Source organism: Pleurodeles waltl, chromosome 7 (assembly GCF_031143425.1).
Source record: "Pleurodeles waltl isolate 20211129_DDA chromosome 7, aPleWal1.hap1.20221129, whole genome shotgun sequence".
Taxonomy (NCBI): Eukaryota; Metazoa; Chordata; class Amphibia; order Caudata; family Salamandridae; genus Pleurodeles; species Pleurodeles waltl.
The window spans coordinates 539,368,983-539,382,577 of record NC_090446.1 but is presented as its reverse complement, the minus strand read 5'-3'; positions in this window follow the sequence as shown (position 1 = coordinate 539,382,577).

Genomic DNA, 13,595 nt, shown 5'->3' with positions numbered 1-13,595 from the left:
TTCTGGCACTATACACTGACACAGTGGACCGCGGGTTATTCCCCCAGATTTGGGCACGGCCACCATCAGCGTGATACCCAAATGGGACGGCCCTGTGACCAATGCTCCTCATACAGGCCTGTCCCTCTTACAAACGCTGACATCAAGGTGTTTGCAAAAGTCTTGGCTATCTGACTGAGTCAAGCCCTTCCTCATCTGATTCACCCAGACCAGTGTGGCTTTATGCAAAACAGGAGTACTCGCCACTGTAACTACAGTTCCAACTAGCTTTATCCCAAGCACACATCATCAATGGCCCCTACAGCCTTGCTCCTTTGATACTGTTGCATGTGCCTTTTTGGAGGCAGTGCTGCTAAGGACAGGCTTTGGGCGCTTCTTTCATAGGCTTGTCAGCCTCCTCTATGCCAGGCCCACCACCTAAGTCTGGGTTAACGGTACCCTCTCGCCACCCTTTCTTATCCACAGAGGCACCTGCCACGGTTGCCCCTTCTCCCCACTCCTATTCGTGTTGGCGATTGAGCCCCTGGTGCATCTCATCAGATGTGATACTTGAGTATGGGGATAGTCCTGGGGAGGAGAACCTGAGGGGCATACAGTTGTACAGGTGGATGACCTTCTACTGTTCCTTGAGGTTCTACTATGTTCAGGCCCTTAATGTTTGGAGATTCTCCACCTTTACAAGGGAGCCTACGGACTGTGAATCAATGAAACTAAATCCCTGCTGGTGCCGGTGATGAGTGACACAGGCGGGAACCTTTGGTGTCCCAGGATCCCACTGCACTGTTTTTCCTTTAAATACCTAGGCATTCACATTTCTCATCTCCCAGCGCTAGTGTGGAGTTTTAACCTACTACCTCTCATGACCGGGTTGAATAGAGACCTGCAGCAGTGGAGCCTACTGTCCTTGAATCTCCTGGGACGCATAGTATTTTTTAAAATGATGTGTCTCCCACATCTCCTGTATGTCCTTGAGAATTTTCCCCATCCAATTCCCAGGCAGTGGTTCCATGCACTGGTGTTGAATATCACCACCTTTCTCTGATCTGGAGGCCGCCACGAATAGCCTTCTCTAACAGCAGACACTCTGCCTACAATAGGGGGATGGGGATGGCAGATCTATATGGCCACTACCTGGCAGCCCAAATTGTGATGATGAACAACTGGTTTAACAGGGATGGGACGACCCTGCCTATTGGACAGAACTAAACTTCTTGGGCCTCAGCGGTGTGCTGGGCCTGCTCTATGGGACACCAAAGCCCTAGTCCCTCCCTGACTGCACTTGAGTGACCCTACTCTGCTGGAGGGTAGCACTTCGCTTCATCAAATGGGACCACAAACTTACTGGAATGACCCTGTGGCAGAGAACTTGGCTGAATCACATGGCGGGCCTATAGCCTTCACACAGAGGGTCAAAATAGGGATCACCCACCTTGAAGACGTCTGGCCAGGTATGCCTTGATGTCGTTCCAGGAGATACTGGAGCAATATCGGCTCTCCCATACCCAATTTTATCGCTATCTGCAGCTGTGCCATGCCTTGTCAGAGCACCTACCCACTGGGAACCGCATCCCAGAGTTCAACCCTCTTGAAGCCAAGATCTTGATGGGGGAAACTGGCTAAAGGCGCTATCTCTAGAACACATCGCTCTCTAATGATTGATGCTCCAGAGCACTTTACAGACCTGCACCAGAGATAGGAGAGATAGGTGGGGGGCCTTCACTATGATGACTGTCGTGAAGCCCCCCCCTGGCTCCTAGAAAGCTGGCCATCCCGCCCGACTCCTCATGGTCCAACTCAATTACCTACACCTCACTTATCTGAGCCATCAGTGACTACACCGATTAGGCACAGCTCCTCAGGATGGATGTGCACAATGCTCCCTACTGCAAGCTGATTTCTTTCACATGGCCAGGGCTTGTCCGGCCCTGGCTCAGTTTTGGGAAGGTATTAGAATGGAACTTTCTCTGGTTATAGATCACCCAATTACCCTTACCTCCAAGATTGTATTGCTGGACCTATTGGATAAGGTTGGGGGTCAGAAGATGGAGTGGTCCTTTGTTGGGATGACCACGTTGGTGGCCAAACAAGACATTGTATGCAAGTGGAAATCTCTAGGGCCTCCCTCGCTGAGGAAATGGAAGGAGGGGTGTGGACTGGTGCACCTGCTTGGAATTACCAATTTATGAAGCACAAGGATGCACGCAGAAACGCGACAAGATTTGGGGCAGGTGGTGGGAACATCATGGACTGATTGTATCATACAGATGTGTGTCATCTGATTCTGTGCTTCCCTCATAGACATGCAGAATTGTTTAATTTGTGTTTTATGTTTTCCCTTTGAAAATCAATAAAATCTAGTTATTAGAAATAAGACGTCATCATATATCATACTTTATTACCAGCAGCTACAGAATAAAACTATAATAACCACCATGTCATGTCTGGAAAGGGAGAAAACAAACCAATCCGGATGAATGATAGTCCTTTAGAGGCAACCTTTGATTTAAACTGACCTTTTTTCTTGATGCAAAGTCCACTAAAGTCCATTTATGAATCAGAGAATTATGAAAAATAACAATAATCCAAAAAGGAATATAACATTGCCCTTGTCCATCGGAATCCACTCTAATTTGTTCGTGAAGGGCCTTTGGTAATGAATTGGTTACAAACCAAAGATGTACAACTAGAGGAGGGATACTATTTAACCATGTGTCTTTAAAGGGCTTTCATTTGCTAAACAGCTAGGAAAAGATGAATTTTACTGTAAACCAGTGGCTCAAGAAACGAAGCATGAGCCACATGATTACAATATGTTCATGAAGTAGAAAACCTTCACCAATTGGCTGATTCAAGAATATTAAAAAGGCCTTGCTCCTGTCCAACACGTCTTAGAGGCCAATAGGAGCCCACCCAACTTTGAAATAATTTTGGACCCAAGTTGACATTCCAAACAGATGATAAATATGGTTTAGGAGGATTGGAATAACTAATACAGTTAAATAACCTACACACCAAAGGATGTTCCTGAGCCAGCTGTCAGATGTACAGCAATAAATAGTACAGAAAGGCTTTCCCTTTAAAGCCAAAGAAGCTAGAAAATGTAAAATTGCTATGATATTTGCCAAAATGGGATCAAGGTGCCTTTCCATGAACCAGCGAACACAAAGGTCCTCATTATAAACATGGTGGTCCGGACCGCCATGCCGGCGGCTGCAGAAATTACTGCCACCATTATGGCGGTCCCGGCCGCCATATTCTGAACACAGGGAGACCTCCAAAGGTGGAACTCTGCCCCCACCAGGCTACTGCCGCCAGGCAGCCTGACAAATGGCGGAGTTCCTTATCCGCATAAAGAACCTGTGTTCCCCCAGCCTTTCCCTGGCGGTTTCCCCCGCCAGGGAAAGGCTGGCAGAATGGGTGCCCCTGGGCCCCCCCGGGGGCTTCTACACTGCCCATGCATTTTGCATGGGCAGTGCATGGGCCCCTGTGCACAGCCCCGTTGCTCATGTCACTGCCCGATTTACGGGCAGTGATATGCGCAATGGGTTCTGCTGCAACCGCTGCACTGCTACATTGACGACGGCTCCACGTGGAGCCATCGGCAATGTCCAGGCCGAGCGGAATGTTGTTTATTGGGCCGGCGGGGCCCTCGACGGGCTGGCGGTCTGTGTTTAGACTGCCAGCTCAGAAGTCGGCGGGAAATCCCGCCGAGTTCATAATGAGGGCGAAAGTCTCCAAGCTGACTTATAAGTGCAGTAAGTCTCTGTAGACCAAGATGATTGGATGAGGCCAGAAGCTCTGCTGTTGAAAGCCCTGGGAGAGAACAATATGCTCTGAAAGGTTCTATGCCATTAGCTGGAGAATTCTGGTTGGATCATGTTGGAACTCATCCCCAGAAGTTTTCACAGCAGTAGAAGATAAGTTGGAAGGAGTATCATAAGCTCTGTGGACAATCCAGGAGAGAGTGGAACCAAGGCTGAGACCTGCTTTGGGGAGCAATCATACCGCCCCCCCCCTGCCCCAGTGCCTGTTTGCCAATGTGAGCTAGGCACCCAGATATACCAACAAATGGTGGAAAAGCATTGAAGTGGCCCGCTGACCAATCTTGTAAGAAGCTAAAGCTTCTGCATCTGGTTTCTAACTGAAAACGTGTTCCAGCTGGAAATTCAGTTTGTTATCAAAATATATCTAAAGGGAGTGGCTTCAGAAGCAAACTATTTCTTGGGCCATACTTGTATCCAAGTGCTAATCACTATATTCAGCCACTGAATTATGAATGCCTGGCAGATATTCTGTATGACTGAGATCCTGTGGTCGAGACAGAAATCCCAAAAGGCCTTGGTGGTCTCTGCTAATGGTTTTGAATTGTTATCCTCCAACCTACTCCAATATCTAACTACTCTGAAACTGTGCATGCCCATTAACACAGCACAATTCACCTTTTCACCAATTGGCTAAGTTAAGAGTATCTTTGGGTCTTGCTCCTGTGCAACGGGTCATAGAGGCCTGCAAAGGAGACTGCAAAAGGCTCTAAACAATTTATGTGCACTAATGACACCTTCATCAAAAAAATCCCCAAGTCAGGAACCAGCCCCAATGAGCTTCCAGTGCTCATAGGCTGGCATCTGACTCTCAGAAAAGACATGGCGATGTTGTGGAAACTGCAAGCCGTTCCAGGCGTCTTAATGATCTAGTCAGCAAGAAACACCAAAGAGAGGATGACCAAATGAGAGTGAAGCAAATCTGCACATCTGTCCCTGAGACCTCCTGTGGTCTTCAAAAATCAGAACTGAGAGGGAGGTGTCCTAGAGATCCAATCTCATTATCCAATTATTGGGAAGAAGCATATCCCTGATATGTACTATGGTTTGAATTGCGGATAAAGAACAAATTGATTGAAACCCCTTACCTTTATAAAAGGGCAAAAATGTTTGGTTTTCTTTCTGAAAATGTTGCTTATGTAACCCTGAGGATGTCAAGTGCAGCGCTATATTTGTCTTTCAGAAAACAAACCAGGCACCTCCTTCGTTATCACCTCTGCCTGTTCTACAGAACCCAGAAATGGACTGCAAAATAATCTTATTTGATACTCTTGAACCGCTAAGAATTCCGAGACTTTGGAAATTTTGATCCAGCTTTCAAATTAATGAGCTATACATTTTCGAACAGTGACAGGAAGAGACCGTATTTGCCTTACTTTAGGCGCGTTCAGCTCTCCTTTGTCTTCTGCTGAGCGACATGCAACCTCCCTCCATCCTTTGAGGAAAGAACAAGGGATGCTGGTACTAAGAAAACTTGTTGTTGCATTGGAAACCTGTGGTCATTAAGGAAGCAGTCAGCTTGCTAACCCCCGAACCTGCTGGTCTGTGGAAAGACACGACTACCAAAGACAAGATAAAAAGGTTTGTACTTTGTTCAATAGGAAATAGGCCTGGTCATACTTGCCCATACCAATAAACAATTGGTCCCAAAAAAGCAGACCCTGTGCTTTTGGGCCTGGCTCCAAGATGGATATTCCCCCCAACTTCGAATCATTCTGAATTTATTGTCCTTTACGTCTTTGTATAGAGACTGCTGAGTTTGAGTTTCCCAAGAAAAAGAATGCCATCTGTGCCCAGCTGAAAATCACATCTGGAACAATGAGCTCCCCAAACATTTTAGCCTGCTCAGTAGCACAGAGACATTGACGGCAGCTCCATGTGGAGCCGCTGGCAATGTCCCCGTCATGCATTCTGCTGGGCCGACAGGCGGAAACAATGTTTCCGCCCGCCGGCCCAGCAGAATGTTCTTTATGTGGCCAGCAGGGTCCCAGGGGGGCTGTCAGTCAGTTAAATGACCGCCAGCATGAACACGGCGGTTAACACCGCCGTGTTCATAATGAGGGCCCAAGTCTTATCAAGAACTGGAGAAGTTACCCCCTTGACTGGAATGGTTGGGCTAGGATGCTCAAACTTAATTTTATATATAATAGGCACATTTAAGGGCTGTCTCAAGTTTGCTTTAATGTATTCAACAACATGTTCAAGTGACACCCAATTTGGAGAATTGGGGTATTGAACAAGGCCTTGTTAAAACATCAGTTAACTAGCTGCATCAAGGATTACTGCCAGTAATTTCTCATTGTCATTATTTTTTCACATTATTACATGGTAATTTTCTTCTCTTAGGTTTATCAAGACAGTAAGAGTTATAGATAACAACAATGCCATTGTCATAATCATAATCATAACAGTAATCATCCTCGTAATCATCAATGTTAACCAATTGTGAGTTTTTTAGAATTATAGCGCAGTACTTCCTGGCCTTGCACTCTACCTCCAGGAAAAAAGGCAAGACTACGGATGCAAACCTGACTCAGCAGGTGGTTAAGAACCAGTCAACACCAATCGAGGAGAATGTGAAGGGGGAGGGAGCAATTTATAATAGTAGTTCATTTACCATTATCACCTACTAAATTGGTACCCTTGTTAATCATAACAGTCTCTCTTCAATCCTTCAAATTATCACGTAACAAACATGGCCTACTACTACCAGTAGACAAGGTCAGGTTTCCAGTGCTGCTTATGCCACTGAGGAATGAATGTCTGATGCACAGGATTTGAATGAGGAGAATACAGCCCTACGAATAGACTGGGACACAGCTATCAAAGGAATTATACAAATGTCTTTGAACACATTCTTCTCCCTCCATATCAGGGCTTTGAACATCATCTTTCAGATTACCAAAAGCCTATAATTCCCAAGCAAGGGTGGCACTACACACAAAAAACGAGTTATGCTCTTAAAAAGAGAGCCTCCCCACCAAGTACAATGAATATCATAGGAGGAAGAACACTGAAACATATCAATTCACAACAATGCTGGTTAATATCAAGGGAAATCTTGGAGCGCCCAACCTCGCACACAAACAACAGAGCAATGCGGTCAGCAGGGCACTGAATTTAAACACTAGAGAGGGTGTGGGCCAGAAAGAGGTGTTGTGTTTAAATTAAGACCAGAGGGTAGGAGAGACCGAAAGAGAGTGTCGCCTGACTTGTCTCACCTTCACCAGCAACAACACTGCAAAGAGATGCCTTGAGGGTGGAGTACAGCAACAGAGTGTTTTTGGCAGAACTACGTGTCCCAGGAGTCTGTAAGGCCCAGGAGGCAGCCCCACCAGCCACCTGCCACTGCCCTCACCATAGCTATATAGTCCATTGACTGGACCCACAGCACAGGAGTGCTTTTGGCAGGACCAAATGTGCCAGGAGTCCGTGGGGCCCAGGAGGCCGCCCTACCAACCACTTGCATCTGCTGCTGCCCTCACCAGTGCTATATAGGGACAAGGAATCAGATACCAAGTGAGTTAATTTTATTACCCAGTTTGATATAATCATGCTTCAAGAAACGTCAGCCTGCGAGGCTATCACTTGGGATGGTTTTGAGAGTTCTGATATCTCTTCTATTTCCTCATGGGGACAGAGAGCTCGGGGTGGCCTGGCCATCGTGATCTGTATTTCTAAATCCTTTAAAGTTGTGCAGGTTCTGTACATTCATAATGGGATTCAGATCTTGTGGATAGTTTTGCCTAACACATTTAATATGTTTCTTGTTCATTTTTATAATTCTGTGTATGACCTAGGATGTCAGATTGAGACCCTGTTTTAAGTTTTGTCGATCCTGGAGGCTAGATCACTTAATGTTTTTAATTGTTTCAAACTGATTGTGGGAGGTTACTTCAATGCCAATTTGGGCCTAAACCATCCAGTAGCAGACACTTTTCTGACTAGTGATTTTTTTGCACTTACTCTAGGTCATCTGACCACAGGAGGAGGAGGTTGTTCAAAGCTCTTTGTCATGCGGGTCTCCGTAATGTGATGGATATGGCAGGGGTTTCTCTTAATCACCCTGCTACCTTTGTTCTCTGGGGCCAAAATACAACCAATGACCATGTTTTTATGTCCAGGCATTTGGAACCATTAGTCTGCTCAGGTGGGGCATTCCAAAATGATTATAGGGATCATAACCCCATTGAGGCTGTATTCAGCATCCCTGATAGCGCTCGCCCTGTTACCTTCCCTGGTGAGGCTGGGCTGACCTCAAAAGATATGGGCCTTAGGATAAAGTTGCAAGGAATTTCCATACCTGCTTTGACTAACTCCCTCATTGGATCCAACCTGGGTCTGATGACGGACATACTCCTAACTCCTAATACCCCATCTATATAATTTTAGATGCCTTTCAGACTCTTGATCACACTACTAAAACAATGATGCTTGAGCTATCTGGCCCTAGGGGGACACAGAAAACAGGATGGTTTGACAAAGCATGCAGTGTCACCTGTGAAGCCCTAAATGCTCACCCATGGAATCAGCAGATCCTCACTTTGGCAAGGGCAGCTTATAAGAAGGCCAACAGAAAGAGGAAGCAAGCTATTAAGGAGGAGACATGGGAGCGTTTAGTCTCCACTTGTAATGCCAGACACTAGGGGTTTCTGGGAGATTGTTAATCGGAAACAGGCATCCTTTCCAGTGTCTGAATGCCTAGACTCTAACATTAACCCGATGACTTAGTGGCACACCTCAAGCAGATTTATTCATCAGAGTATGACGAGGGAGCAGAACTTATAGCAGAGCCTCCGCCGTTCTCTTTGGGGATTTCTTTTGTGTTTGAAGAGGTATCTTCAGCTATTGAGGCTAGCCCCTCTAACAAGGCTCCAGGGCCTGATGGGGTACCCATGGACCTCTATAAGGTAAGTACCCTTCCATGGATCCCTCTGTTTTAAACATTGACATTTCTGTTAGAATCCCCAATTTGTGGAAATCAGCGACCATTATTCCAGTGTGTAAGAAGGAGAACAGACAGGACCCTCGGTGTTACAGACCCATTTCTTTATTAATTTTTATTGTTAAGGTCTTGGGCATATTATCCTTAATAGAATTATGGACTGGATCCACCTTAAAAATATCATATGTCCAGTGCAGTATGGCTTCAGAGAAGGCATAGGAACACAGGAACAGTATTTGATTCTTAATCTTATCATAGGAAAATGTGTAACAGCAAAGAAAGGGGCAATCTATTTAGCATTCATGGATTTAAGTAGCGCCTTGAACCTGGTCAACAGATCTAAGTTGTGGTACATCTTAACCGATATTGGTCTGCCTCAGCCTCTGATCTGCTTTTTGCGGGACTTACATTCATTGATCAAAGCCTGTCAGAGATAGTATGGAGGGGACTGTACAGAGTCTTTTTGCCTCCCACAGGGTGTTAGGCAAGGTTGTGTTCTGGCCCCTATTCTATTTTTGTTATATGCAAATGTCTTGAACTCATTCCTGATTGGAAATGAGAAAGATATACCTAAAGTGAAATCCACACCTGTTCCTGCCCTTTTCTATGCCAACGATGTGGTGCTACTCCCTCCAACCCTAATGGTCTCAGGGGCCTTATTGACTAATTTGTTGAATTCATGGATGAGTTAGATCTGGATACAAACATAGCTAAGACGCTTTATATGGCATGTGGGAAACAGTCCTCCAAAATTAAGCTGATATCCGTCAAGGATATCATCAGCAGAGTTAGCGAGTTTCCTTACTTGGGGTGTCACCTTCGATCCTCAGAATAGTTGGTTAACATCTCTTGATAATCATTGCCTGCGCTTTAATCAGGCCCGTGTATAGAATGAAGTGTTTTCCTGTTCTGACCTACTGTGTTGCCATCTGGGGCTATCAGGACTGCTCGAAGTTCGAGCAGGAGGAGAATCGCTTTGGCAGGAGGTTGCTGGGCTTGGGCCCCACTAGCTCTAGTTTTTTTTGTACAAGAAGAGCTGAATCTAAGCTAGGTGGAGGTCTTCATTAAACTAGTTCCATTCTTATTGTGGATGTCGGTCTGGAGCAGCCAGCACACTGCCTTCAATTGTCATGTAATTGACGCTTGCCTTAAGTGTACACTTAGCCTTAAAAATCGCATGGTTAGATTATGTAAGGAGTGTCGCTGTAACCCAGGGTAGACCAGATTTGTTTCATTCTCCTCAATTAGTTAGTAAAAGTGACAGTGTACATGTTAAAGAGTCATACTCAAAGCATGCCTTGGAAGCAAGAGAGAAAGTCAACTTGGGGAAGCCAACCTTGAGAGATTATGTGATTATTAAGACCTACCCTGGACCCAAACCCTACCTCTCATTGATTAGAAACCCATGGGAAAGATCCCTCTTAACAATGTTTTGACTGGGCTTGCTGAGGTCTCACCTTTGCTTCCCACTGGGCAAATTAGTCCTATCCACCATTTTGGTCTGCCCTTGTGATGATTATTTTCGACAGCCTTTGGAGCATTTTCTCCTTTTCTGTGGGTATTATGACCCCTTTCAGTGCAGGTATTTGCTGCCAATCCCTAAAAATCGGGTTTGCGCCAACATAGGCCTGCTCTTATATTTCTCCAAAAGTTATCAGACCTGGCTGTCTGTTTTTCTGTCAGGGCCTTTTTAAGAAGTGCCTTATTGTGGCACAAATCAATGGATGTTTAATATATATTAGGCTTTAACTTATTTGGATTAAATTGTTGCTGTGAACATGTTTATTGTTTTATATTTATTGATAGCACCCATGTGAGATGTTGTATGAGGTCCTCTTCTCTTAGCTATGTCCGTTCTAGGTATTTGCTTTGGAGGCAGGTTATTTCTGCCTCACTTGATATGTATCGCATGACTTTTAAGCCTTCTCATGGCCAAGACGAATTTGCATATAATCAATGTTTTCTTCCTAGGTGTAATGCACTAATGTTGGTTATTTATTTTTATTTGTATTGTTAATTGCTTTTTGACTGTATTTTTTTAATGATTGTTTTAATAATCAAATAAAGATTTCATCATCAAGCCCAAAAGGCAGGAAAGATGAGTAACAGCGTCGTCCTACGGGTCAGGTAAATGTGACTTGTCTGGCCGTCACCAGCAACAGTGTAAAATGATGTCCTGGAGGGGTGGATGTAGAGTACAGCGACAGAGCACATTGTGCTGAAACAGTACTTAAACGCACAGTCTATTTGCCAGGTGGGTCATCACTGATTGACGGCTGGTGGTACCACAAACCAAGGCAGCAGCCCATTCACCACAGTCCAGCGACATTTCATGCCTCATCATGATACATAGTTTCCCGTGCTTGATTCCACTATCTTAGACATAGACATAGTGGACCAGCGGGAAAATAAATAATGGCCTGAGAAATCCCTATGCATCAGGGCCATTGGTATTTTAATTCACATATTTAAACTCCCGCTTTGGGAGTTTGCTTTTTGAAAACGCAACAAAAACGCTCAATGGGTTAAAAACACATGGTGCTCATTAGATCAAGCCTATACTGTGCGCATTCGCTGTTTGGAAGACCTGTTGTTAGGGGTATAGGCATTTGCTCCCACCTGCCACTTCCAATAGGTTGAAGGCAGTGTCGCTTTTGTTGTTCTGCCTTCTAAGTGGTTTGGCAGGTGATACGTCACTTCCTGTACTTGCCTGAGGTCACCGGCCAAGTACAGTTTACTTTTGCCTGGAATGTTTTTCTGTTGTTTGGACGGACTATTTTTCTTTGTTTCCTGCCTCTCATGTTTGTCAGTGAGCACTCGTGTTCACCCGCACAGTTCGTTTTCCACGTTTGCCTATCACTTGGTCCTTACTTTACATAATCAGTAATTACAAGTAGTTGTGTTATACCTGTGTTTTGTATTTTTTTTGTTTTCTTTAAATCACATGAAATTGACCTAGGAATGAATCTGCAATAGCAGCTCTCTCGGCACAGCAGAAGAGCCGATATTACAATATTCACTGCATGTCGGGAAACTCACCCCATAATGCTTTGCAGGCATTGGTTTTACAACACATATGTGCCCATAGCTCAGCCTGTGGTGGTCCTAGGGCAATGGGACCACCCCCAAAACATTTAGAATGATGTGCTCTTTCTTTTTAGGCAATCTTGTGGGTCTCACTAAATAAGAGGGGGCCCAAAAATAATAACCTCTTCTAACATATAATGTGTATTTACCATTTCACCAAGTTTATATTATATTTTTTTTTTTTAAACAACAGCTGAGAAGAGTTTGTGTTGTAAGCGCCTTATTTAATATTTTGCTAATCTTGCTTGGTGTGCAAATGTGTAATGCACTATGTTAGTGTTCCTGCTATCCAAAAAAAATAAAAATAATTGTTCCAAAGTATTCCTGACTTACATGGCTTGACAGAGACATCTAGCCACCACCAATGGTACTGCACCTTCTGCTAATGAATGAACACACTTTATTTCTGATAAAGTTTTAATATATTCACAGAAACTCAGCCCATAGTGCTTTGCAGGCATTCATTTTTCAACACATTTGTGTCCATAACTCAGCCTGTGGTGGTCCTAGGACAATGGGATCACCCGCAAAATATTTAGAATAATGTGCTCTTTCTGTTCAAGCAATGTTGTGGGTCACACTGGGTGGAGGGGAGGGGGCACTGAATAGCACAACCTCTTTCACCATTCAGTGCACATTTAATTGTCTCTCATAGTTTTTTATTTTTTATAAAGATACAGCTGAGGGGAGTTTATGTTATGAGGGTCTTGTTTATGGGGATATTCTGAATATCCTGCTTGGTTTGCACATGTGTATTGTGTTATGTTGTTCCAAAGTACTGCTGATGTAGTTGGTTCAACAGGTACATCTATCCCCCACCAGTGGTACTGCACTTTCTGCTAATGAACCAATACACTTTATTTCTATTAAATGTTTAACGTATTCACGGAAACTCAGCCCATAATGCTTTGCAGGCATTCATTTTTCAACACATTTGTGTCCATAACTCAGCCTGTGGTGGTCCTAGGGCAATGGGACCACCCGCAAAATATTTAGAATAATGTGCTCTTTCTGTTCAGGCAATCTTGTGGGTCACACTAGATAAGAGGGGCCCAAAAATAATAACCTCTTCTACCATTTAATGCTTATTTACAATTTCACCTAGTTTAAAGTTAAAAAAAAAATATATATATAAACAACAGCTGAGAAGAGTTTGTGTTATAAGGGCCTTGTTAATATTCTGCTAATCCTGCTTGGTGTGCAAATGTGTAATGCGCTATGTTTACTAGCGTTCCTGCTATCCAAAAAACCAAAAAATTGTTCTAAAGCATTCCTGACTTATGTGGCTTGACAGAGACATCTAGCCACCACCAATGGTACTGCACCTTCTGCTAATGAATGAACACATTTATTTCTGAGAAAGATTTAATATATTCACAGAAACTCAGCCCATAGTGCTTTGCAGGCATTCATTTTTCAACACATTTGTGTCCATAACTCAGCCTGTGGTGGTCCTAGGACAATGGGACCACCCGCAAAATATTTAGAATAATGTGCTCTTTCTGTTCAGGCAATCTTGTGGGTCACACTAGGTGGGGGGGGGGCTGAATAGCACAACCTCTTCCACCATTCACTGCACATGTAATTGTCTCTCATAGTTTTTTTTATTTTTTTTAATAAAGATACAGCTGAGGGGAGTTTATGTTATAAGGGTCTTGTTTATTGGGATATTCTGATGATCCTGCTTGGTGTGCACATGTGTACTGTGTTATGTTGTTCCAAAGTACTGCTGATGTAGTTGG